This window comes from Perissodus microlepis, chromosome 3 (genome assembly GCF_051167445.1).
Source record: "Perissodus microlepis isolate ML-2025 ecotype Zambia chromosome 3, ASM5116744v1, whole genome shotgun sequence".
Lineage (NCBI taxonomy): Eukaryota > Metazoa > Chordata > Actinopteri > Cichliformes > Cichlidae > Perissodus > Perissodus microlepis.
Genome location: NC_140463.1, coordinates 3,220,109 through 3,246,366, shown reverse-complemented (window position 1 = coordinate 3,246,366; position 26,258 = coordinate 3,220,109). Strand labels below are relative to the sequence as shown.

At 39.3% G+C, this 26,258-nt stretch overlaps 1 pseudogene; it reads left to right on the top strand.

Moving 5' to 3' along the window:
* Window positions 1–21,876: 21,876 nt before the first annotated feature.
* LOC146389455 (C-type mannose receptor 2-like) lies at window positions 21,877–24,331 on the top strand (annotated as a pseudogene).
* The last annotated feature ends 1,927 nt before the right edge of the window (window positions 24,332–26,258 follow it).

Genomic DNA, 26,258 nt, shown 5'->3' with positions numbered 1-26,258 from the left:
TCCAGACTCATGTGTGGCTGTTATACGGAGCATCAGAGTCCAGCTGAGTTATGTTGGATACAAACTGCTTATTTTGGCTCTGTGAGGAGTTTTGTTCACTGAAAACTGATGAGACGGATAATATTCAAAGAACTCTGTAGAGATTCATGCATCCATGTTCTCCACCTGCAGGTGTGGAGGAGAAAGGTGGAGCACAGACTGCTGCATCCTTCCAGTCACATCATTTTGATGATTATATTTCCATGTTGTGATGATTTAAAGACAAACAGAGTTGAACGGCTGCAGTCACAGCATGAAGACGATGCTGAAGCTGAGCTGTCAGTGAACATGTTTCACTGTGATTTGATTTGAAGAATAGAAAGTGTGTGTGGCTGCTGACAGCTGCAGTCTCTGTTAGTCTGCATGTTCAACACACACACAACTTTCTCCCTCAAAGTAATCCCAAATTGGACTCTGGAGCAGCAACACAGACGACTCGACTAACGTACTGCCACCTGCTGGCATAATGAGACGGCAAGAAAAAATCTGGAAACTAAACTTCATTTTCACCCTTGACTATTGTAGGACACGCACACCTCAATGAAAACTAAACACATTTTTGCTATAAATTCAGTTAATTTTAGTTAGTTTTGTGAACACTCATTACAGTTTTAGTTATTTTTCCATTTTTGTTTTTATTTTTATTTCCGTTAATGAAAATGTTTTTTCATCTCTAGTTTTCGTTATTTCGTTAACGATAATAACCTTGGTCTGGACTGTCAAAGGTGACTTTAACGCTGACTGTTCTGACAATCCATTTTATAACATCTCCTGGTCAGATTAGCCAATCTCTGCACACTGGAATAAACATAATCAACATGATCAACATTTTACTACGTGTTATTTCACCATCTTATCGATTCCATCTCTCCATCCGCATGTGGTTTGGCACATTATATTTATCTAGAACTCCACTCCGTCTCTAAATGCTTTGAAGAATTTTTCATGTTTGGGGTCAAATTTTGAGAATTTGACCATAAGTGAAAGTTATGGCGTTATCACCCCCTTTTGGAGCTTACCTTTCCCAGTTTTGATGATATTCCTCCCTATTCTTTGCAAGTACCCCCTTTTGTTGGCGAGAAACTGTTGGTGTGGTCAAGTGGGTGCTGTAAAAACAAAAGCTCAGGACAGAACAGTTATCAGTCATGTACTTACACACAAAATTAGCATATATTGAATTTCATATTGATCCTCTGAGTGTAATGGTACATTTTAATTTGAATTTCTCAAAGCTAAACACAATAATTTTTCTTCATTTTGCTCTTGTTCCTGTGCAGCACCACCTCTCAGCACATGCCCCTGTCGGTTCTATCTCTACTTTTCTAAATTATTGACTATTTCAATGAAAGGACCTAAAAGATGGGGACCAGTGTTTATCATTACATATCTCCATTTTGAATGTGACAAGTCTACCATTTCCCTGTTATCCATAGACATTAATAGAGGTTTTTGGCTTTTTTTTTCCTCTATAAAAGTTAATTGACTTTAACAGTGGGCTGCTATGGTTAATAATAACATGTTCAGTCATGAGTGAAATCAAACCTTTTCTTCACTTTAGCATTTAACCTTCCCAACAATATAATGTGATACATTAATCGAAACACAGCTACTAAAACACAATTTTCTTAATGCAAACATCAGTAACTCAAAATTAGCAACCAAAGGGTTAAGTCTGCAGTTCACGCTCATGTGAAGCTACAGCCTCCCCCTCTAGTCTCTGTCATCCTTCTGTTCCTGCAAAAACAAAACAAAGCCAGACAAAACATCCACCCTTTTTTTATAGGCTGGGTGAATTGTTTGTGGACATTTACTAATCCTAAAGTCGGCACCGTTTCTGTCTCAGTATCAAGTCAATTAAAAGTTTTAGTCGTCAGTCCATCACAGTCCAGCCACATGCATACATCCACACACATTCATACCAGAAGTTGCTGATAATGGAGTCTCGCGCGCAACCTATTCGAGCCTCCCTCACCAGCAAGATGACGTCATCATTTTAAAGAAAAACAGTTCCTTGTTTTTTTTGACTGGATTGACTCGCTGCAATCCTTTTAGGCTCAGGACTTCTCATGTGATCAATGTCCCATATAAGTGAATTTCTCCCAAGCCCATTATAATCATGGAGAAAAACACTTTGCGACTGTTTTCAGTAAGAATATTTTATAGCGCTTTAAAGTTCAATCTCTCAGGCCTGGATTAAAGAGCTGATTTGTTAAATCAGGAACTCACAAAATACCAAAATATCACCACCGGTGGATCACACCTCTCAGATGTTCTTATTTCAGTGCACTGTAACAAAAGCAAAAACAAACGTAACCAATAAAATACTCATATAATAACAAATACTGGGGCCCATTGCAAACATGTCCAAGCATAAAACCATCTTTCTCTCTCTTAGAGAAAGAAAACAATCCAAACCTCACTGATGAAATCAACCTAGTGTTAAGCAAAACCCAAAAATCAACCAAAACTTCACCAGAAAGTTTTTCTCCCTCCTGGGACAATATTGTGTAGGAATACAGGGACCGTAACTCCTTTTTGCCCTGAAAAAACATGTTGGATTTACTTGATTCAATAATGGACACTGGTTGCACACAAATGTTTTGCTTTGGCAGAAACTTAAACGACTGAGTTAAATCAACACAACCTTTTCATATTCAGTAAACCTGTGCATTTTGTGTTCATAAAACACGATTGAAACATGTTCAGATGGAGTAAGTTGAGCTCCTGGAATATTTTGATCCTTCAATTCTGTCAGTTTATTTCAACACTATTCAATAACTTTTATCCAAATTCTACTTGGTCACTTAAATACTACATGTTGTCTTCATATTGCATGCGGTTCAACAAAGTCTAGATCCTGGTTACCATAAAAACTGAATGGGTCTACAACAACTACCATCCTCCTATCTTTCTCCTGGTTGCACCAGGGCTGGGAAATAACCCTGAAGTGATAGGTTGCCAGGCAGGGTACACCCCGGACAGCTGACCAGTCTATCAGATAGAAACAAACAGCCATTCACACTCACATTCATGGATAATTTAGAATCATCAATTAACCTAGCTCTAATAGCTGCATGACTTTTCACTGTGGCAGGAAACCAGAATACCCAGAGAGAAACCACTGCAAACTAGCCAGACTGTGGACCTGCACCCAAGACCTTCTTAATGTGGAGCAACAGCACCAACCAGCATGCCAACAATGTAGGAAATACAGGAAAGCTCTGATTTCCTGTATTTGATGCAGAATTATTTTGTTCTTGCCCTTGACAGGTTAATCCACAATAAATAGCAACAGCATGCATGTGGTGTGTGTGTCGCTGTCTGCCTCTTATAACTCCAGTGATTTTCCTGCAGTTTGAAATCTTATGCGGTGTTGTGGATTCCGTGAGTTGAGCAACTAACCACTCTTATTAGATTGTATCGTGTCATCTCAATGAGAACAAATTGAGTTGTTGAATTTCGTACAGATCTTTTAAAGCCTGAGGCAATTGTGTTAAACACACGCGAGATGCTTACGTAAATCCAAGAGCTGGCCCCTTTTTTTTCAGTGTGTTCCTCCTTCAATTAAATCTCACTCACAACAATGTGGCGCTCCGAAATAAAACTCACACCGTTAATTCATCATTTTCACTCTGTACCACTGCTCCTTATCAGGCTGTGTGAAGCACAGTAAACAATTCAGTCGAGGCCTTGAGCCATAAACAGACATCACGCACAGACATTGTTTTCATAACCAAACTGCCTTAGACCCTGTCCCCTAAATCTACACAAATGCCCTCTGGGTGACATGAAATGCATTTAACCAATAAACAATCAATGGCTTCTTGTTGTTGTAACAGATTCTGTATTTGGATGTTTGTGTGCAGCATTTTGCGTGTCAGCATAAGCATTTGTTAGTAAAGCATTCTTCATTGCATCAGCGTGTGTGTGTGTGTGTATCACTCTTCATTGCACAAGCGTGTGCATGTGTGTGTGTGTGTGGATCACTTCTCAGTGAATTGAATCAGCATTTCGATTTGTGTGCGTGTGTGTGTGTCGTTTCCAGTGTTGGGACTAATGCGTTATTAAGTAACGTGTTACAGTAACTACGTTATTATTGTGGTAACGAGCACGGTAACTAGTTATTATGCCAAAATCAGGAACGCGTTACTCGTTACTGGGATTTAGATAGGCTCGTTATTCGTTACTTCGTGTGGTGGCTATCGCGGAGCTTCCACAGATTCAGTAACATTAGCAAGTGGTGGAGGCCAGCAGGTGGATGAAGGAAAAGGGAGGCAAGAGGAGAGACCCGAAGCGGCCGCCCGTCCGAGTGTCAGGTGAACTGAACTTCAGGTAAGAAGTTATGACCTGCAGTCTATCTGGGTCAGATATAAACCAAGTTTAGTTGGAGTTTATTTTCGTTGTGCTGACTTTTTCGTACTGCGCGTTAGCTAGCATGACGGGGTTTCTATACAGCTGGGTGGTGCTATGTTACTGATGTTGAACTTTATTTTGTTCATACGGTTAATTATTAGAGTTGCCAACCGTCCCCTAAAAAACGGAATCGTATCGTATTCAGAGTTAATATTATGCGTTTTGTATTGAGCTGAAAATAAACGTGATTTGTCCCGTACTTCAGCTACAATGAAAAAGACACAAAGCTGGAGTTATTCTGTGTCATTGCTGCACAGCTGCCTCTTCTTCTCTCATTCTCTCCCCTCCCTCTCCTGTTGCTACTTTAATCATGAAACTGATCAGTGATCAGCTGATCGGCTTTTCGCTCTTGTTTATTTATCGTCCACTTTGCGCCAGAAAGAGGAAACCAGCGGATGTCGCGTTAAACAACAGCAGCACGTTTGATCAGCTGTTGTTAGAATTTATTTAATATTAATTTCTAGTATCAGCTGATGTTTGCTGGAGCCACAGCTGTAAAGTTGCTGGTCATGATATCGGTTTGTATATGTGGTGAGAGGGAAACATGAAGATGAAACCAGGAGATGTCCTTACTGAATCATCAGAGCTGAACAGGTGATGGAGAAACAGGTTTACCTTTTAGGTGACATGAATGAGTTGAAGGGAAGTTATGAACTGTTTCTGAGAGACAAATAACACCAGGATCCTTTTCTAAGTAGCTGACAGCTGGTAGCTGGCAGGGGCGGATCTAGCAAAGTGTAGCCAGGGGGCCAGGTAGGGCATTAACAGGGAAAGGGGGGCACAAAGAAATACTTTCTTATTCTCATTTCAAATGTCTCGCTTTTAATAAATAATTATCTGAGTCTTACAACAAACGATTGATAGATTGATACATATATACCATCAGAACAGTGTACATCACTGTCACAACAGTGTTTGTTTTCATTCAAAGGCTTTATGATATTTGCTATAATGGCGGGCCGGTCTCTAGTCAAAATGCCCGGGCTGATTTTTTGTCCCAGTCCAGCCCTGTATGCAGCTCATCTGCAGTCTGGTGTTGCCTACATCTTCCTATTCGGAAGGCAGAATTTCTGAGTTCTGAGTACAATCAAAAGCACCACGACTGCAGTTTTTGTGTTGGATGTAAAAAGCGCACATGACGCTGTGACGTAGGCTAGAATCATGGCAGCGGTCAACGACGGTCCAGGCGTGGGATTTCTCTCGTGGAAATATACACATTATTTTTTCCTTTGGTAGGTGGCACAGTGCACTTGTGGCAAGTAAGCAAGCTAGAAGACTGGCACTCTTGCTGGGTATACAGTTACGGAAGCAACACATTAACAAGAGAAGTCTGAGTAAAACCAAAGTTACTTTCCCTAGTAACTAGTTACTTTGAAAGTAACGAGAAACTTGAAGTAACTGAGTTACTTTTGATGGAAGTAACTAGTAATGTAACTAAGTTACTAATTTAAAGTAACTTACCCAACACTGGTCATTTCTCACTCAATCAACGAGTGCATATGTGTTCATATGTGTGTTTCTCGTCATTCTGAGTGAGTGCATGTAGATGTGTGTGTTTGTGTGTGTTTGTGTTCATCACTTTCCTGTTCTGGTGTTCTGGGTAAACCACGGCCTGAAGTTCTGTCCATACTGGTTCTGGCCCCAATTGAGGCAGTCCTTTTCTCCAGTGTCTTGCATCTTCTCCTTGTCCAGCTCCTCCTTAACTTGACCCTTTTGCTTCTGTAGCTCCTTCAGGGCTTGCTCCTGCTGTAGGAGCTTCTTGTCAGGTTTGGCGACCTCCTGCTCCAGTATCAGCCTCTAACTGTATCTGGCCTAATCTCTAAAATCCCTAACTCAATTTAACAGTGTCCAAAAAAGCGCAGATACCGTTACAAACGGTAAGGAGACTCTAACTCCTAGCTTATTCCAGGATGCCCTGTACCCCACAGTTAAGCCAAACTGAACTAACCCTGTTCGCCGACAGGTCAAGGTCGCGCGTCCACGGCCAGGAGGGAGCGTAACCTCCGGGCTATGCGCTTCTTAGCAGCCTCTAACTGCCGTCCTATAATAATTTATAACACTTTTAAACAACAGTCAACACCCCAAAACAAGAGTCTTACTGAGGCAGGTGCAACCCTATGATCAAGGAGCCTCTAACTCACAAAATGACCAACTCAGGTCCAAAATGACCAATTCCCTACCAAACTACTTGAGCCTCTAACTCAATTTCTTAGCAGCCTCTAACTGCATTAATTTCTTAGCAGCCTCTAACTGCATTAAACACTTGAGCCTCTAACTCAATTTCTTAGCAGCCTCTAACTGCTTAGCAGCCTCTAACTGCTTTAACTTCTTAGCAGCCTCTAACTGCATTAACTCATGAGATTTTTTCATCAAAATCAAAACAGACATCTACCAGTAATTTCAGTGAGTAGACTTTAATTTTATCATGTCCAATTTGGCGCACTTTGGAAATAGATTCAACAGGTAGTGCCTTACCTTTGTATAAGCCGGCTTATGCCCACTCACGTCAGACCACTGGCTCGTGCCTGTCCGTTCGACAACCTCGTAAAATGCTTCGACCGGAAGTAGACACCTTTCGCGCATGCAGGGTACCGATCGGGTTTCCGGTACGGATCGGGTAGTGACAGGACACACCCTTTTTTTTTTCTTTTTTTTTTTTTTATAAACTTTATTTAACAAACAATGAGTATACAACATACGAACAGATGAAGTATACAAAACAACAGAACATGAACACAAAAAGCCAAGGGTAAAAGAAAAAGGTAACAATTATAAGAATACACGCAAAAATTCAGATACATATATTGTTTTGAGAGCCTTTTTGTTGGTGGAGTCTGATATTGATTGTATGTACATTTCCACATCCTTAAAATAATGACAGAAATGTGGTGTTTTGTTAGTAAACTTACATTTATGGATAAAAAATTTAGCTAAAAGTATTAACAAATTTATCATAAAAAAACATTTATCATACTTCTTGGGGAACTTAAAGAAACAGAATAAAACATTTTCCCATCGTAAAGAAAACTCCCTTAAAATATGGACAATAACAAACCTGCTAAATTCCTTCCAGAATCTCTGTGTAAAAGAACAGTACCAAAAAAGATGTGTCACAGTTTCTGGATGATCCCCACAGAAAGTACAATTAGTATTTATGTCCCTTTTAAATTTTACCATGTAGTGACTGGCTGGATAACATTTATGTAGAATTTTAAATGAGACTTCTTTCACCTTATTTACAATCAAATATTTATGGGGGACCATCCAGACTGTCTTCCAGTTGATATCTGGAACAAATCGGTTCCAATAAGATATTATATATGGGAGAGAGACGATACCTTCTTGGAATAAACTACGTATTCTCTTATTGCTGTTACCAAGTTCCTGTGAAAAGCAGATTTTTCCTATTGGTGACTTAGCTGGATCAGGGAGAGTGACTGAGGTAGAGATCGAGCTGTCAGTGTTTTTATATAACATTAAAGTCCCTGAGGGTATGGCACCAAGCACCATTGAGAATTCCTGAACACTGATTGGAAAATTATATAGTGCAATAAAGTCGTCGTAAGTAAGTAGTTGTCCCTCTTTACTAACCAGCTGAGCCACCAATAGGATCCCATTTTGGATCCAAGTTTCCAGGAAAAGTGATTTATTTTTATATAAAATATCTCTGTTGTTCCAGATAAGGTATTTGTGAGGTGAGAAGTTGTGTTTATAAATGAGGGTCCACGCTAAGAGGACCTGCTTATGGAAGGATGAAAGCTTTACAGGGAGTTTCTCAACACTGTAATTACAATTTAAAATAAAATTAAAGCCACCAAAACGAGAGAAAATATAATATGGTATAAAGTTCCAGATAGAGGTAGGGTTTTTAAGAAAATGTTTAGCCCAATTAATTTTGAAAGTGTTATTTAAAGTAGAAAAGTCTAGGACGTTAAGCCCACCTGATTTGTACTTATTCATCACAACAGTTTTTCTAATATAATGCGTACGGTTTTTCCATATAAAATTAAAGAGCATACGGTCAATATCTTTACTAATTTTCTTATCCAGATGTAAGGAGAGAGCAGCATATGTTAATCGGGATATCCCTTCAGCTTTAGTAATTAACACTCTACCTTTCAAAGACAAGTCCCTTTGCAGCCACTGGTTGAACTTTTTTAGGGTTTTCTGTATAATTGGAGTGAAGTTTGAAGAGCATCTTGATTTTTGGTCTTTGGATATTAACAGTCCCAAGTATGTGACTTCTTGTTTAACAGAGATATTACAGATAGTATTTGCAGGGCAGTCTTTAATTGCTAGTAACTCACACTTTTTAAGATTTAGGCATAAACCAGAGGCCTCAGAGAAATCACTAATCACAGTAAGGGCTGGTGGGATTTGGTTTGCATTCTTCAAGAAGAGTGTGGTGTCATCGGCTAACTGGCTGATGACGAGCTCCTTATCAGCTATGGTGATTCCTTGTACAACACTGTTTGAAATATTAGTTGCAAGAATTTGTGTACAAAGTAAAAATAAATATGGTGAAATAGGACCTCCTTGGCAAATACCACGTTTCAGGTCAAATCTCGGGGTGGAGCCGTTAATCATTTTAATAGAACTATTGCCATTTGTGTATAAGGTTTTGACAGCTTTACAGAAAAACTTGCCAAAGCCAAATTTTTCCAAACAGTGGAAAATAAATTGATGTTCAATTGTATCAAAAGCCTTATAAAAATCCAGGAAGAGAATGAAGCTATTGTCAGGTACCAGATCAGAGTAATCAAGTAAATCCAAAACCAGTCTAATGTTATTAGAAATGTGTCTGTTTCTCATAAAGCCTGATTGTGTCTCATCAATAATTGTTTCCAAGACCTCTTTAATTCTGTTAGCAAGTATTAAAGCCATAACCTTATAGTCATTATTGAGCAGGGAGATGGGTCTCCAATTATCAATAAAGAGTAAGTCTTTGTTTGGTTTTGGAATAAGTGTTATGAGACCTTGAGTAAGAGAAGGAGGGAGGGTGTTATTCTCTATACTTTCTGTAAAAACCTGCAGTAAAAACGGAGCCAGGAGATTAGAAAATGATTTATAAAACTCTGCAGTCAAACCATCTGTGCCGGGAGATTTATTGGCCTTAAGTGCAGAAATGGAATTACAAACTTCCTCCACAGTCAGAGGACTGTCACAATAACTTCTATCTTCCACAACAATAGATTTTAGGTTTTTAATATTATTGAAAAATCCTGTTGAGACAGCCTCATTATATTTTGAGTTGTATAGTTTAGTATAGAATTCGGCACAGAAATGTGAAATTTCTCCAGGATTGTCAGAGACAATGCCATTAATATTTAGTTGATGAATAGAGTTTGTTTTTGATCTGTATTTTTCAAGTCTGAAAAAGTAAGCAGAATTTTGTTCGCCCTCCTCCAGCCACCTCTTCCTGGATCTTATGAAAGCACCCTCAGCCTTGCGTCGATATAAACCGTCCAGTTTATTTTGAAGTTCTAATAAACTTAATTTATCTTCCTCTGAGATTTCTTCTGGGGACTTCTGGTAATAAGAGGCAATTCTGCTTATTACTTCTTGTTCTTCAGCTTCCCTTAATTTAGCAATTTGACTCCCGTATCTTCTCAAGAATTTGCATGCTTCAAATTTAAAAAGTTCCCAATTGGTACAAAAGGACTTCTCTCTGTTAGCTTTGTTCCAATAATAAACAATTAATTTATTAATCTGCATGTTAACCATTTTATCTTTTAGTAAAGAATTATTTAACTTCCAATAAGAGAATTTATGAGGTATATTATCCAGTGTAAACATTTGGATGTTGATGTAAATTGCTCTATGATCAGTGAGGGGGGTGGCAAGTATATTAACGGTAATATTATCTTTATCAATAGAGTCAGAAACAAGCCAAAAGTCAATACGTGATTGCCTGGATCCTGTCTTATTGCTCCAAGTAAAGAGTCTATCATCTGGAAATATTTCTCTCCAAATATCCACGAGATTAAATTTTCCCATAAAATTTTTTAAGTTTGCACTGTATGAAGACTGCTGCCCTGGAGGCCACCTATCAACCATATTGTCTAAAGCAATGTTAAAGTCTCCACCAATTAAGAGGACTGAATTTGGGTATTTGGAGAGCCAGAAATTAATTCTTTCTTCTAAGGAGTCAAGTAATTTATCATTTTCAGTTTTATTATTGTAACCATATATATTTACTGCAATGAAAGTACTGTTATTGTGTCTGATTATTGAGCAGAGGTAGTGTCCTAAGGTGTCACAGTCAGAGTGTAACACATCTCCAGAAAAAGAATTTTTAAGCGTGGCAACTCCAGCAGAACGCTCAGAGCCATGGGACAACCAGACTTCATTACCCCATTGTGATTTCCAAAAATTTGTATCAGCAGGTGTGGAATGACTCTCTTGAAAAAAGCAAAAATCTTATTTCCCAAACAATTTCAATTGTTTGGCCAATAAAAACAAAGCTTTGCGTTTACATGTTTGTCTTAAACCCCTGGTATTAAGAGAAACAAATGAAAAAGACAAAGTTATTAGAAAAAAGAAAGAGAAAAAGTAAGTTCTAAACTTCTACAGCTAAGAATAGATCTATAGGATAAGGGGACCGGGTGCTGCACAATTTAGGTAGTAGAACAGTAAAAACCCTGAGTGACTAAGCTTATAAAAATACAGTATTTAACTATCTACTATGGTTTAAATATAGCTTTTTATAGATAAACACACTCTTCAACACAAAATAAAACTTTAACCTGAGGGTGAAAATAACAAGTTCACCATGTAAACAAGCTTACAGAAATGTCATTTCGGAGACTGAATAAGCGTCTCTATAAAGGAGGGAAAACTTCTGATCCACTGATGAATCCTCGGCCTCCCACGAAATAAGCCGGCTTACCCTCCTTACGGGCTTTGTCTATCATCGGCCACAGTTTGTCACGACGTTCTCTGTCCTCCCTGGACAGATCTTCAGCGAACCTCAAATGATTGTCCTGCAGGTAGGAGGATGTTTTGGCTGCTTTCCATACAGCATCTCTGTAGATTCGGGAGGTGAACTGCACGATGATGCCTCTGGGTCTGGTGCTACCTTGTCGCTTGGCTCCGAGTCGGTGTACGGTGTCGATGACGTCAGGCAGCCTACGATTTTGTTCTGGCAGAACAGACTGGCATATCACAGTCACCTTTCCCCTTACGTCTTCTTTCTCAGCCTCCTTGACTCCATGTAGTCTGAGATTCCACCTCCTGGAATATCTTTCCAACTCAGATATTCTCTGTTGGCAGTTGTCCACTCGACCTTCCTCTTTAGTTACTTTTTTTTCCAAGTCGCAAACTTTCCCCTTCATATCTTTCATTTCCGCGCACACAAAATCAATCGTCTTTTTGAGACCCTCAATCTGGAGCGTATTCTCTTTCACCATGTTCGAGCTCTCTCTCACCATGCTCTCAATGTTATCAGACCTGGTGTTTATTAGTGCCGACAGACGAGAAATTATCTCATTTACATCAACTGGGTCAGAGTTGCTGCGTTCATACATCACCTTCTTCGGAGCTGGCGATTTGAGAGGTGTAACAGGGAGAGGTGGGAACTCATCCATTTCTTCTTCGGCTAACGTGAGTGCCACCGTAGTAGCTGCGTAGTTATGGAAGCTATCCATTAGCACGTTGCTGGACGTAGCACTCTCCTCGTTAGCATTCTCAGGCGCTATCTAAGACTTGGAACTTTCCAGTCCCCTTTTCGCTCCTTTCTGATTCGGCATTCTGCTGCTTCTTGCCCTATGGTTGCTGTATCTTCTCTTGTTTAGTGAGTTGTTAGTGTTAGAAGCATAAAGTTGAGGTTTTACCATTGTTCACGAACTTTCTGTGCAGAACTCGGTAGAGAGCGTCTACTCACTCCGCCATCTTGGCACGCCCCCCGTGACAGGACACACCCGACCCATCCTTCAAATTCGTGGAAATGAAGGACTCATTTATCAGCCGCATTTGAAGGAGTCGACGAATTGGGACAGCCTTCGTCGCCTGGCTGTGACGTAATCGGCCTTCACATGCGCCCTCCGGAGGATGCAGCGTTTTGGGACACTGCTATTGTGTCAGGATCTGACACAATGTTTGGTTTCACTACCACGCACGGGCTTACACGGAAGGAAGGACTCACTATCACCATTGTTGCACATTTGAACTGTTGTTACCTTGGTGCACTGTAAATAAACGCACTGTCTTTATTTCTGAGCTCCTCGCCTGAGTCCACTCTTTAACAACCGTGACACATTGCGTATTTTTATCATAACTCTGGTTTTACGTGGCTGATCAACACAATTTAAAAACTGGTATAAAGTCCACACTTTTCCCGTCAGTTGTTCCATCTGTCCTGCTCACATCTCCAATGGTTGTACACGTTGTCATTAACGTGGCTTCACTCCACATCAGCCACGCCGCTTTGCTAGCTAAAACACCGGTGTCAGCACATAAGGACGCTGTCATAGCCTGTCAACCACGTTGATTAGCTGCATATATACGAATGTGAATCGTGTGATTGGACTATAATAATAATAATGGATTGCATTTATATAGCGCTTTTCAAGGCACCCAAAGCACTTTACAATTCCACTATTCATTCACTCTCACATTCACACACTGGTGGAGGCAGCTACAGTTGTAGCCACAGCTGCCCTGGGGCAGACTGACAGAAGCGAGGCTGCCATATCGCGCCATCGGCCCCTCTGGCCAACAGTAGGTGGTAGGGTAAAGTGTCTTGCCGAAGGACACAACGACCAGAACAGAGAGCCCGACCTTCCGGTTACAGATGCGCTTCCCATCCCCCTGAGCCACGGTCGCCCACATCAGCTGCCATCATCAGGTAGACCGTTTGTCTTGAGCTTGAGTGGAGTGAAGGAATGTATTTACAGCAAAACTGTGCACAAGGTAAAGTCAGAGTTTGATACCCTTTGCACTTGAAAACAGACGGTAACAAACAGGTATAATCATTTATTATTATTGTTGTTGTTGTTATTATTATATGTATGTACTGTTTGTTTGTGTTTCATTAACAGTAGTACAGCAGTATTGGCTTAAAACTTTGCATCTGGTATTCAACATTCTAATTTTCTTATGCTTATTTTTAGCATGAGGTGCTAATAGAGCCTCATTTGGTTGTCTCATAAATGACTGTGTGATACATTTAAATTCAGTACCATGTGTGGATACTTTAAAGGTACATTTTGGATACAGTTGAGATTTCCAGTCTGCTGTGCACCCCCAAACACCCACAGGCTCTGGGGGCAGCTCTCAGGTACAAATCTGCAGTGTTCATGCATTGCCCCTAAACAACTCAGCCATGTCCCATTCATGATTATCTGGTCAATACAAAGATAGCCTACTGGCAACAGAACAATTTTAACAGGAGGCTACGTCCAACGTTATAATCTTATTAAAATCACAAGCGCACTTAAAGGACAACTCACTAACCATATTCCTTCTTCGAGTTTATGTTGAGGATCAAGGAGTGGGTGAAACTCTATGTTTGTCACAGATACATTAATATAAAAGTTGTTCCTTCTTATTTGTCTCCTCAGAGATGATGCTACACTTTCAGTTATAAGATCTGATACATGTTTACTCAACTCCACAAACACAGAATTGAGATATCAGCAGGTTTTTGCACTCTAAACTACTCTGACTATAGGGTGCACAGTTGCTGTGTGTTGGATATCCAGTAAATCATTAATTATTAAGGATAATCTTAAGTTACAAAATGAGTGCTCTGTTTACATATATGTGTTTGTGTGTGCATGCCTCAGCTCACTGTGTTTCACATTTTGTCGCCATCTGGTGGGCGATTATATCTACTGCAAAGCACTTGCTAAATGTGCTGCTGAAAGACAGAATCATTGGTCTGTTGAATGGTACTCTCTGTAGAATAGTATAGTATTCTCTTTAGAATAAAGTCAATAAGTCAGATATGTGCAAACTGGAGCACACCCCAAACAGGAAGTCCTGAGGATGCAAAGCAGCCCCTCCAGACTGTACCACTCTGTGCCTGTCTCACAACCTTGTTTCAGAAATGCTCAGTGTTATTTGGACATGAGTATGAACAAGGATCAGAAGATCAACTCTGTTTACTGGCATTAATTGACAAATGCTGTCAGTCAAAGCAATAGTCGTGAAGGAAAACCTCTTCTTGATTCCTGATGCCACTGCCTGTTTTTTCTTCATATATATGGGTGTTGATCTATTTCTGTGTTTGACGATTTTACTGTCTTTGAATCTCAAGATGTGAATCTGTCTCAGAGGTTGTGGGGGATTCAAACACAATTCTCCTGCAATCACCTCTCCCACATGCACAACTACCCAATTAAAGTCTGTATTCAATATTGGAGATGTTACATTTCAGCAGTTAGAGCCACAAATGTCTTGATGCATGCTCAATCATCCACAAACTTTTTTTTTTACTGGCACACATCATTTGTGGGGCATCTTATTGCGACACCTGATTGTTCTCTCATTTTAGTTTTAGTAATATTTTTAAATGGTTGTACAAAATGAAAAAAACAGCAGGTGTATTGGCTGCATTTTTAGATAAATAGTTGTATATGTTTACAAAATGTACATTTTATATTTGCATTTCAAGTTATAAACATTTACTCAACATGTCTGTGGGGGTTTTTTTTACTGTAAACTACTAGGATTTTAAGTTCTTTGTGTGATTTCAGATCAGTAATACTAATGCAGTATGTCAGTAAAAAACAACTAAATTCAGTTGAGCTGAAAAGATACCAAACAAGGCAAGGGGAAATAAAATGAAACAATTTGAGGGTGAAATACAAATGTAAACTCAAAATGAGTCAAAAATGGCCGGTTGTATTTCAGACCTCAGTGGGTTAATCCAACAAATCATGAAGAATTAGGTTTACATTTTTGTTCATTACAGTGCAGATTTCTGACATTTTGTGTAATTTAAGCTGTAACAATGTGATTGTTTTCTAACAAAAAACAGTGGTAGACTTGTGTTTGAACCACACCATGTAGTGTAGCTTTCTGGATTTTATACTTATTGTGCTACATATTTATTTATTATACAGGCTATACAGTACATAAAATCAAAACTCACATGTTTTATGTAACTAAAGTGTATAATTGTGCAGGCTACAGACAATAATTAAGTTACAGACGATATTTATATGAAAAACATGTATACTTACTGCATTTGAATCATTTTAACCATATGTAACCACCTGCATATGTGTTTGAAAAAAAAAGGCTTTGATTTTGCCACCCCATTTGATTTCTCTGCCACCCTCATGCCACCCTAAGAAAATTTCTCTAGATCCGCCCCTGCTCCAGATGCTTTTCTTTCCAAGCTCCTTAGACTGGCAAGTCCCTGTGTTTATTTTTATATGGTTCTCATTGTGAGTTTTAACCACAGGTTAATGTGCTGCGCCACAAAGCTCAGATCATTTCAAACTGCTTCCTTGATCATGACAAAGAAGTTTTTGCACTCAAATGGCCTCCACAGTCACCAGATGTTACTCCAATAAAGTAGCTTTTGCATGTGGTGGAATGGGAGATTTGCCTTATAGACGTGCAGCTGACAAATCTGCAGCAACTGTGTGATGAAGTTATGTCAGTTTGGATCAGCATGCGTGAATATTTCCACGTGTTGAATCTCAAAAGAGATATGAAGAATGAAGGTAGGTCTACACTAGCAAGGTGTACCTTATGAACTGGCCAGTGAATTTATATTACAGTATCTGAATTAAGCAAATAATTCAGATAAAATGGGTGTATTTTAAATATGGTAATATTTCACTTTTTAAAAATAAATTCCTCTTTTTCCATCAGTGATTTTTTTTCTAGTTTGTTCATAAAGAGCAAAATATCGAGAGTGCATTTCATCATTTGCCCAGTAGGTTGTGCTATTGCTTTTTGGTCGCTCTAATGTTGCCTGGATTTAGGGGGAACGTCATGAAAAGGAACACAAATTCTTGTTATTCCTCACATACCATTGGACAACCTTTCTAAACAGTTTAGAATAGATCAGGATAAATACAGTAAGAGTATTAAAGAAACATTTTAATATGCCTATATTTGCTTTCTTTCAGTTACAATGAATTTGAATGAATTCTATGACTCAGTTTGTAGTGTTTGTGGAGATTAGGAAATTATTTTACTGTTACTATTCATAACCATTATCATTACTATTGCATTAATTATCATTTCATCAAAGATTTATTATAGCTGTTGATGTTACATTAAAGTCTGTATTTCAGGTGTTAGCATAATCACATAATAATCTTTCATTGCAGGTGCAACTGTAATCATGTTATACACATTGCATTTTGGTGCTTATTAAAGAGTTGAAGCTCGGTCAGTTAATTGATGGTCAGAAGCTTCGGTCGGCGCGACGTCCGGCCGATCTATTGAGTAAAGTGGCTTAGAGCTATGGAAAGAACACACTTACAATGCATATACACCACATATAATCTAGAAACAGGCCTGAATAGAGGCCTGTGTGTATTCAGCAACCTGCTGCGTTGGAGTTTGCTTGGTAACAGATGACTCAGAATAAGTCAGGAAGTATACTTCTAAAATGTCTTTGTTTGTCGAGTGAGGTCATGCACTGAGGTCGAGACACACATAGTTTGCCTGCAAGGCAAGGCAAGGCAAGGCAAGTTTATTTGTATAGCACAATTCAACAACAAGGTGATTCAAAGTGCTTTACAGAGACATTAGAAACAGAAACAAATAAAAAGCATGATTTAAAATTGATTAAAACAAGCAAACAAACTAACTAACTAATTAACAAACAAACAAACAAACAAAACAGTATATAAAATCAAAACAGATAAAATCAGAACAGTAGATAAAATCAGTAGTTAAAATGTAAGTTTTGAAATTTAAGCTTAAGTGTGGATTTGGTGCTTTATTCAAATGCAGCTGAGAACAGGTGAGTCTTCAACCTGGATTTAAATAAACTGAGTGTTTCAGCTGATCTGAGGCTTTCTGGGAGTTTGTTCCAGATATAAGGAGCATAAAAGCTGAATGCAGCTTCTCCATGTCTGGTTCTGACTCTGGGAACTGATAAAAGACCGGATCCAGATGACCTGAGGGACCTGGAAGGTTCATACTGGGTCAGGAGGTCCCTGATGTATTTTGGTCCTAAACCATTCAGAGCTTTATAGACCAGCATCAGAACTTTAAAGTCTATCCTCTGACGGACAGGCAGCCAGTGTAAAGACCTCAGAGCTGGACTGATGTGGTCCACTTTTTTGGTCTTAGTGAGGACTCGAGCAGCAGAGTTCTGAATGAGCTGTAGTTGTCTGACTGATTTTTTAGGTAGAGCTGTAAAGATGCTGTTACAGTAATCAAGCCTACTAAAGATGAATGCATGGACTAGTTTTTCCAGGTCCTGTTGAGACATCAGATCTTTTATCCTTGAAATATTCTTGAGGTGATAGTAAGCTGACTTTGTTATTGTCTTAATGTGGTTTTCTAAGTTTAGGTCTGCATCCATCACTACACCCAAATTTCTCGCCTGGTTTGTGGTTTTTAGGTGTATAGATTGAAGTTCTCTGGTGACCTGTAATCGTTTTTCTTTGGCACCAAAGACTATTACTTCAGTTTTGTTTTTGTTTAGCTGGAGAAAATTGTGGCACAACCAGTCATTAATTTCCTCAATGCATTTACCAAGAGCCTGTACAGGGCCTCGGTCTCCTGGTGACATTGTGATATTTATTTGTGTGTCATCTGCATAGCTATGGTAGTTTATTTTGTTGTTCTTTATAATCTGTGCCAGTGGGAGCATGTAAATGTTAAACAGAAGGGGTCCCAAGATGGAACCTTGGGGAACTCCACATGTGATACTTGTCTGCTCAGATGTGAAGTTACCTATTGATACAAAGTATTTCCTGTTTTCTAAGTATGTTTTGAACCGGTTTAGTACACACATACACAGTATATAGACTTGTTCCTAGGTAAGAGTTCAGACATATGTTGCTTGTAACTGCATTTATTTTGGGTCTGCATAAGTGACAGTTTAGTTCCAGAAGTAAACGAGAGTAAGAAGGTCAACAGGAAGCATCTGGCGGAGGAACAGAGGAAGGAACTGTTCTTTTTGAATGTGTCAAAGGTTGTGGTTACTGTAACTGATGCATGTTATCTATCTGCTTTGACACACGAGGGGCGTCATAAACGATACCCTGATATTATAAAAACAACTGCTGGTGTATTGTTCGGGGGAGATCGACGCCGACTGTGTGACAGTGTTCATCTCCCCACACGTGTGTTTAATAAGGGGGTTTTATGCTGAGGATTGTGATGGTGTATTTCCTCCACACATGTGTTTAATAAAATCATTGTTTTGACGCACTTGGACCTGCGGTCGTTTGTCTCTCACCTCAATCACGAATCGGGACATGTTACAGATATAATAGAAGCCAAGTTAAGAAAAGATACCATGTCCACTGTTGATACTTTATTAACTTAATAACTGAATGAATTAATAAGCAAATGTATGAAAGCAAGAACATTTAAAAACCTGAAAGTAGAGACTCAAATGCTTGGAAGCTTTTGGATCTAAAACCTGTCAAACATATGTGTGCTTGCTTATTAGTAGCCCAGAGCTACTTGTACTCTTTGAAGCCCACTTTATTGGTTATTAATCATAATCTCAAAGAGATAAATTAGATAAATCCAGTTTATTAGCCTACCCTTTTACAAAGACACATTGTCGAACCTTTTTGAACATTTATCCCACACTTAGAAAGGATACAGTAGATATTGTCAGCATGTCCCTTTGTTAATTCACAGAAAAAGGAAGGAATTAATCAGATAAATCTTTTAAAAGGACTGCTTCTTTCAAGTTTAGGGACATAATGAAAGATTGATTATATAATATATAATATAATATATTATATATTATATCGTTTTGCCTCAACTGTCTGTATTTTGAGTGGTTGCATAACCTGCCACTGTGTGCTGTTCTTTTGCAAAAATATGAGCGTTATGGTATTGATGTTTTCAAAGTCCATTCAAAGAACTTCTTTTCATACATGTGCAGTTGCTTGGGCTCTACGTATACTGGACAGCAGATTCTTCATGACTCTTTTCAAAACAGCAACATCCATACTCAAAGAATACTCACTGTTGACCCCTGTACTCCTTTGTTTTTCTAAATTCGACACTTTCTGATATAAGTTTTGCAGCTTTTTCTTTTTGTATTTCCTTTTAACAACCCCCAGGATGCCATTTATTTAGGATGACATTCTTGTGGATTCTATTTTTTATGTTTTCTGCTTTTGGACTGAGGGTATCTAATACACACGTTGTCACTTTTTTTTGTACTTGCAGCTGTTAAAAGAGCACACAGAGGGCTCTGCTTTTACTTTGGCAAGTCTGTTTTTATTATGTCTCAGGGTCCAGACTGTTGAACACTTTAACGTCCTGCTGATGCTTCACATCACCGTCTTTATGATAAAAAACATGTTCTCTCATTAACAGATGTCTGAGCTGTCACTTGTTATGAAAATGGACCCAGTGTGTTTCTGCGTTGTGTCTGACAAAGAGTAAAAGTAAAAGTATGAAAGACATCCAAGTAAATAACTTGCTCGCTCCAGCTCCTACAACCAAATACAAACAGTGGGGGAGAGGGTTAGCTCAACCCACCACAACTCCCAAGCTAGCCAGAATTATATATTCATGCTAGCGTTAATGGCACCTAAAACACATTTGTGGCACACACATACTACACATTTATAGCATCTAATAAAAACTGGCACAATGATGACAATAACTGAACTAAAGACACGCATTCAGAAATATCAGGGTGACTAAATATGCATTATATGTGTGTTTTACAGCGTCTGGAAAGAAATGACACCAACCTCTCCCACAGGGGAATTGTAGAAAAGGGGCAAGGCCAAAGGGGTACTGTCACGGCTGGGGCGGCAGTCGTGTGGAGGTGAGGAAGGAGGATCCAAAAGCAGACAGTGGCGGAGGTGCAAGTGGGTTTTATTTACAGTGCACAATAACCAAGGTGTGGGCAGAACTGAACATAAACCTAAACTGGAAAAGCTAATACAAAAGGAGGACATGGAGCGAGGAGCAGAGAGACGCGGAGAAACACGGAATAATGCTGAGTACACAGAAGATTCACAGCGAAACACAGACGACGTGACGAGAAGCACAGGCAGACACAAACTATAAATACACACACCAGGTAATCAGGAAATGGAACACAGGAGGGGACACAGCTGGAACTAGTGGGCATAACGAGACACAGACCTACAAAGTAAAACAGGAAACACACAGACTGTTTTACAACACAAAACTCGGGGACCCATACAGAGCACAGAGGGAGACACTGGTAGGGAAAATAAACACGACAACCAAACCCCAAGAACTAATACAAAATCAGAAAAACTAGAAAATAATAATCATAAACTCAAAGCGCTGGGTCACCGACCTAGGACCATGACAGGTACACTGTATTTATAGGGTTGCACCAAAGAAGAAGAAGAACAATGAGGAGGGGCTCTGATAATGAATATAGCTACAGGCTTGAAGGTCCTAACAGTCAGGTATGAAGAACACATTTTGTGCAATTATAACAATATGTAATTTATGACTGGGTTATACACACACACACACACACACACACACACACACACACACACACATCTTTGTTGGATTTTATATGAACAGTCACATCAAATTTATTCCAGATTTTTGCCTTTGCTTCAATTAAGATGCATCTTTACATCTACAATAACGTTCTTGTTCAGATAGTTTATTGACATATTAAAGATGTAGCTCAGTAAGTATGAACAAAATAAAGTGGATTTCATCATCTGCAGTTTGTGAAATATAAAAGGTGCCATATTAAAAACAATTGCATATCCAGAGGAGATATTTTTGACAATGAATGAGTCACGTTTTAAACACAGTTTGAATAATCAGCACTGACAGACATTTATTGAGCTCTACAAACTCAACGATGGACGACAACCTGATGATGGGTGAATTTGGAGGGCGAGCTTGAACAGGATTGACTGCTGCGTCAGTACATGCAAAAAGTCTTTGATAGGTTTATAAGATCATGTCAGCATCAGAGCGATCCAGCGATATTGATCAGTACAGGCAGCGTTATGTTTATATTTTCAAAAATCAACAGACTCATATTCATGTCTCTGTCACAGAGTGGAGACTTGTCCATGTGTACCTCTGCTGTCATATTTGGATATTAGAAACTTCCTCGTTCTGCTTCTTGGACAGTCCAGTGTTTCTTCTTTCTTCTTTCCATAGCAATATGTAAATGAGTCTGTATATAACTCATATTAACAGTGTGTCTTTGAGTCAGGGCTAAAAACTGTTTGTTCATATTGAAATACTGAGTACACAGAGCGTGTGTGTTAGTACAGATAATTATTTACTGCAGAGCTGTCTGCATGAACACCAGAGAAGAACCAGATGTAAGTTTCAAACCTGCAGGCTCATTTCATGTTTGTGTACAGAGGTGCTGTGTGGACCACATTTGAACTATTGCTTCTTTCTTCATGGACAATTTTAAACAGATGATCATTTATTAAGAATAATCATATATTTCTTACAGCAGTGTGTGACAAACTAGATATCTGTGTTTAATATATGCGTGTCCATCAAACACTGAAGAGCTGCTGGATTCATTGTTTCCTCCAAATGACAGAAAAGTCATTTTCATGTGACAGAGCGACGATGCAGTGGAGTCTGTTTCTGCTTCTTCTGATGGGTGAGTGATCATTTTACCAGGGCTCCTGATTGTTTCCACCTAAAATCCTTTAGTTTGATCAGGACTCATTAAACAAATGAACTCTTACTGAGAAAATCAAGGATCCACCTGTAAACTGGACAGTTTGATGGGAACATGAGTTTCCTGCTTGTATCAGCAGATATTCAACAGTATTTCTTCTGTTTTAGGTCAGTGTGTCTTCATCACATGTCAGCTGTATGAGTACCACTTTATTAAAGAACCGATGAGCTGGGATGAAGCACGGGCATACTGCAGAGAGAGCTACACAGACCTGGCCAAAGTGTTTGACCTGACAGACATGAGCAGACTTCAAGACTCTGCACAGAGTCAAACAGAAGCCTGGATTGGACTGTACAGCGAGCCAGGAAGAGACAACAGGAGGTGGCACTGGTCTCTGCCGGGGGAGGAATACACTGAAAATAAGAGCTGTTGGAGAGCTGGAGAGCCAAATGATGTAAAATACCCTGAGAACTGTGTGAGGACAAGAGACAAGTGGGCAGATTATCCATGTAGTGACACATTTCAGTTCATCTGCTATGATGGTGAGAATATGTGGACAGTAATATGATAATACAATATTTAATAATGTTATAATGTAGTTTATAATCTGTGTTATATCACATGTTCCTGAAAGAGACAGTTTGAAGAATGAGACAAATTAGTTTATAAAGATGTTTTTGTGTTTTTCTTTTGACTCGACAGAAACGATGAAAAACAACAAAACCTTTCATTTGATTGAGACGTCTGTGACCTGGACTCAGGCTCAGAGCTACTGCAGACAGCATCACACTGACCTGGCCAGTGGACTCGATCAGATATACAGTGAAGAGTTTAAGAAGCTGCAGAAGTCTAAAGAACTGTGGATCGGCCTGTTCAGAGACAGCTGGAGGTGGTCAGATGGGAGTAACTTCTCTTTCAGATACTGGGACATGGACTCATTTAATGATGGACTAAACAACAGGACATGTGCTACGACTCTGTTAGAGAGATCAGGAAGATGGAGCTCTGCTGGATGTGACCAAAGAAAGCCTTTCTTCTGCTATGATGGTGAGTTTACACAGATTTATCTCAGCTGTTTGTCCAATAGATGAACTGCTGGAGTCACTGATTTGGGTCAGTATGTTTCTTCAGCCACTTATTTCTGCAGGTGAAGATGTTTAGCTGATGGTTGGAACAGAGATTTCTCTGTAGAGCGACTGATTCGTCTGAAGAATCACTGAAATGTTTTCTTTTGTTCTTCCAGTGAAACTGGACCAAACATCCAGAGACTTGAAGTCCAGATTTAACTGATTTCATGTTTTCTCTGATTTTATGGCAGATAAACTGATTCTGATCAGGAAAAACAAAACCTGGGAGGAAGCCTTGAATTACTGCAGACAGAAACACCATGACCTGGTTTCAATCAGCAACCCTGAGGAGCAGCGATGGGTCCAGGAAAGAGCCAAAAACGCCTCAACTCCTTTTGTGTGGCTGGGACTGCAGTACTCCTGCACTGCACGTTTGTAGCTTTGGGTCACTGATTATGTAGTGTGCTATGAGAGGTGGGCTTCAGGGGGAAGGACTGAAGACTGTGACATGTCTGCAGCCATGACCACAGGAGGGCAGCACGAGTGGGTCAGTCAGAGGAAAAATGAGAGATTTAATTTTATTTGTTTAAAACACTAAAGTTTAAAACTAAAGTCACTTCTTAGCTGCACATGTAGATTTTCTGGGGTGAACTCTGTGTTTCTGCTCAGTGTTTACAGTCTCTGGGTTTGAAATGGGAGAAGAATGACCAACAGATTGTTACCTGCAGGTTAGATATTTGCAGAGAGCAGTCTGTGTTTCATTTCCTCTCCTTTACCAGAGTCAGGAGCATCTTGGTTTCTTCCTTCATTGTTGCTGGATTGGTTCATTATTAAACTGTAGCAGGATATTTGTTTTATTTAGTTCAGATAAGGTGATGGTTTTAATGTTTCTGCTTCATGTGCTGTAAATCTTTGTATCGCACCATTGTATCCTCAGCTTGAATTACAAAGCCTATCACTAAAAGCAGGTAAAACCATGTTTGTGTCATGACTCCATATGAGCTCTATAATCTGATCATGTTTGTTCATGAAGACAAATAAACCTTCATTTAACCAAGTCTGTCACTGTTACAGCTTTCACAGGAACAAATACAAACAGCGCCACCTAAAGGTAAAACCAGGAAACTAACATGTAGCTCCATGACATTTCCACAAATGAAGATATGCAGGAACTGGAAATGAGTCTTTCACATCACTGAGGAGGAGTTTTGGTCGTGTTTATTTTGCAGAATTGTTTGAATTCAGACACATTAGAGGTTTTTCAAGTTCATCCCAAATAAACTTGATCTGATTCAATCTGATTTAGACTTTGACTCAGACACTCCAAAACCTTCATTTTGGTTAAGCCATTCAGAGTTGGACTTGCTGGTCTCTCTGCATAACCTCAGTGCTCTTGAGGACATAAACTGATGTTTGGACATCCTCCTTCAGGATTTCTGAGAGCAGAATTCATCATGAAGCAGTGGAGCAGCCCAGACCATCACACCACGTCTGACTGCTGCTGTGAGGTGTTTTTTATGAAATCCTGTTAGTCTGATGTCTGATGTAACGGGACTCAAACCTTCCATAAAGTTCAGCTTTTGTCTCTTCAATCCACAGAAGAGTTTCTGAGGAGGATCATCCAGATGTTTTTGGCAGATGTGAGATGAGCCTTTGTGTTGTTTTTGCTGAGCAGTGGTTTTCTCATTTTCTCCACTCAAAAATAAATCCTAACTTCCCAAATTTAAATAAATGGCTTTATAGCTGAATTTCTGGGTCAACCTAATTTCACTAGACGTTCCCAGTATTTTCAGTGGTGGACGGATGGGATGTACCACTTTCAGAGGGCTGTTATAGAACAGTCCAACTGACAATGGGTCAGTTTCATGGTCAGCTATAAATCCATGACTTTTGAACATGTTTGATGTTTCAACTATAAGTGGTTGAAACATGGTCAACTATAAGTATGTAACCTTGGTTTCTGGTTGTGGTGGTCTTACCTGGTTTCTTTTGGCTGTGGCTGTACTTCAGACTACAGTTTATCTTAAAAAAATGCTTTTCCATAATAAACACCAACATGACAGGACAGTGTGCACTCAGCTTTTACTTTGTTGACTCCTCAATGCACATGGCACAGGGGACGTCACACCATAAACACTCCCTCCGTAAACACGAGGTAGGAACCAAGGTTACTTTGCAAAAAAGTGAGGCAAGTAACAATAAAGTCGTTACATATACATTAAACACAAATGTGTGTAAAATTACAAAATAATGTTGCATCATACATGTTTAATACTTGGCCAGAACATAAATATATGTGCCATAACTACAGTTATAAATAGATCGTCGGTTACAACAGAACAACTGTCAGGTTCCACCAGTATTTCACACATTTATTCAACATTTATTTAACGCTTAGATTTCAATCTTGAAATTTAATGATGATTTGGATGAAAAATCAACATTAATTCAATCTCAGCTTTTCCCAAAAGTCTCTGGGATCATCAAGATGTTTTTGGTACATCTGAGATGAGCCTTTAGTTTAATCTTGGAATTCTGCCATCCAGGCCATGTTGTTTGCTGCTTCTCTTTCTTCTTTCTTCATCTCATTTTTTAATTAGTTTGATGATGTGAAACTTTTAAATGTGACAAACATACAAAAAAGGGAAAATCAGGGACAAGCACTGTTTCACATCACTGCACCTAAACGGAGGTTTAAAGAACCTCATCAAAGTCTGTTAGAGAACTGAATCTGAGTTTAACCTGTTTGTTGCTCCAACCAGAAACTGTCATCGAAGCCTGTCAGACATCAACGCAGCGACTTACTGACCTCTGCACCATGATGAAGGATGAGTGGAGTGTGTAAGCAGGCCTGCAGTGTGACATTATTTACTTATCTTTCTTATCATATAGCAGAGGGAGTTTTATTTTGAAAGTCCTGTCAGGGTTCAGTAGTTTGTAGTTTGGAGACAGAGCAGGACTGGAGCTGG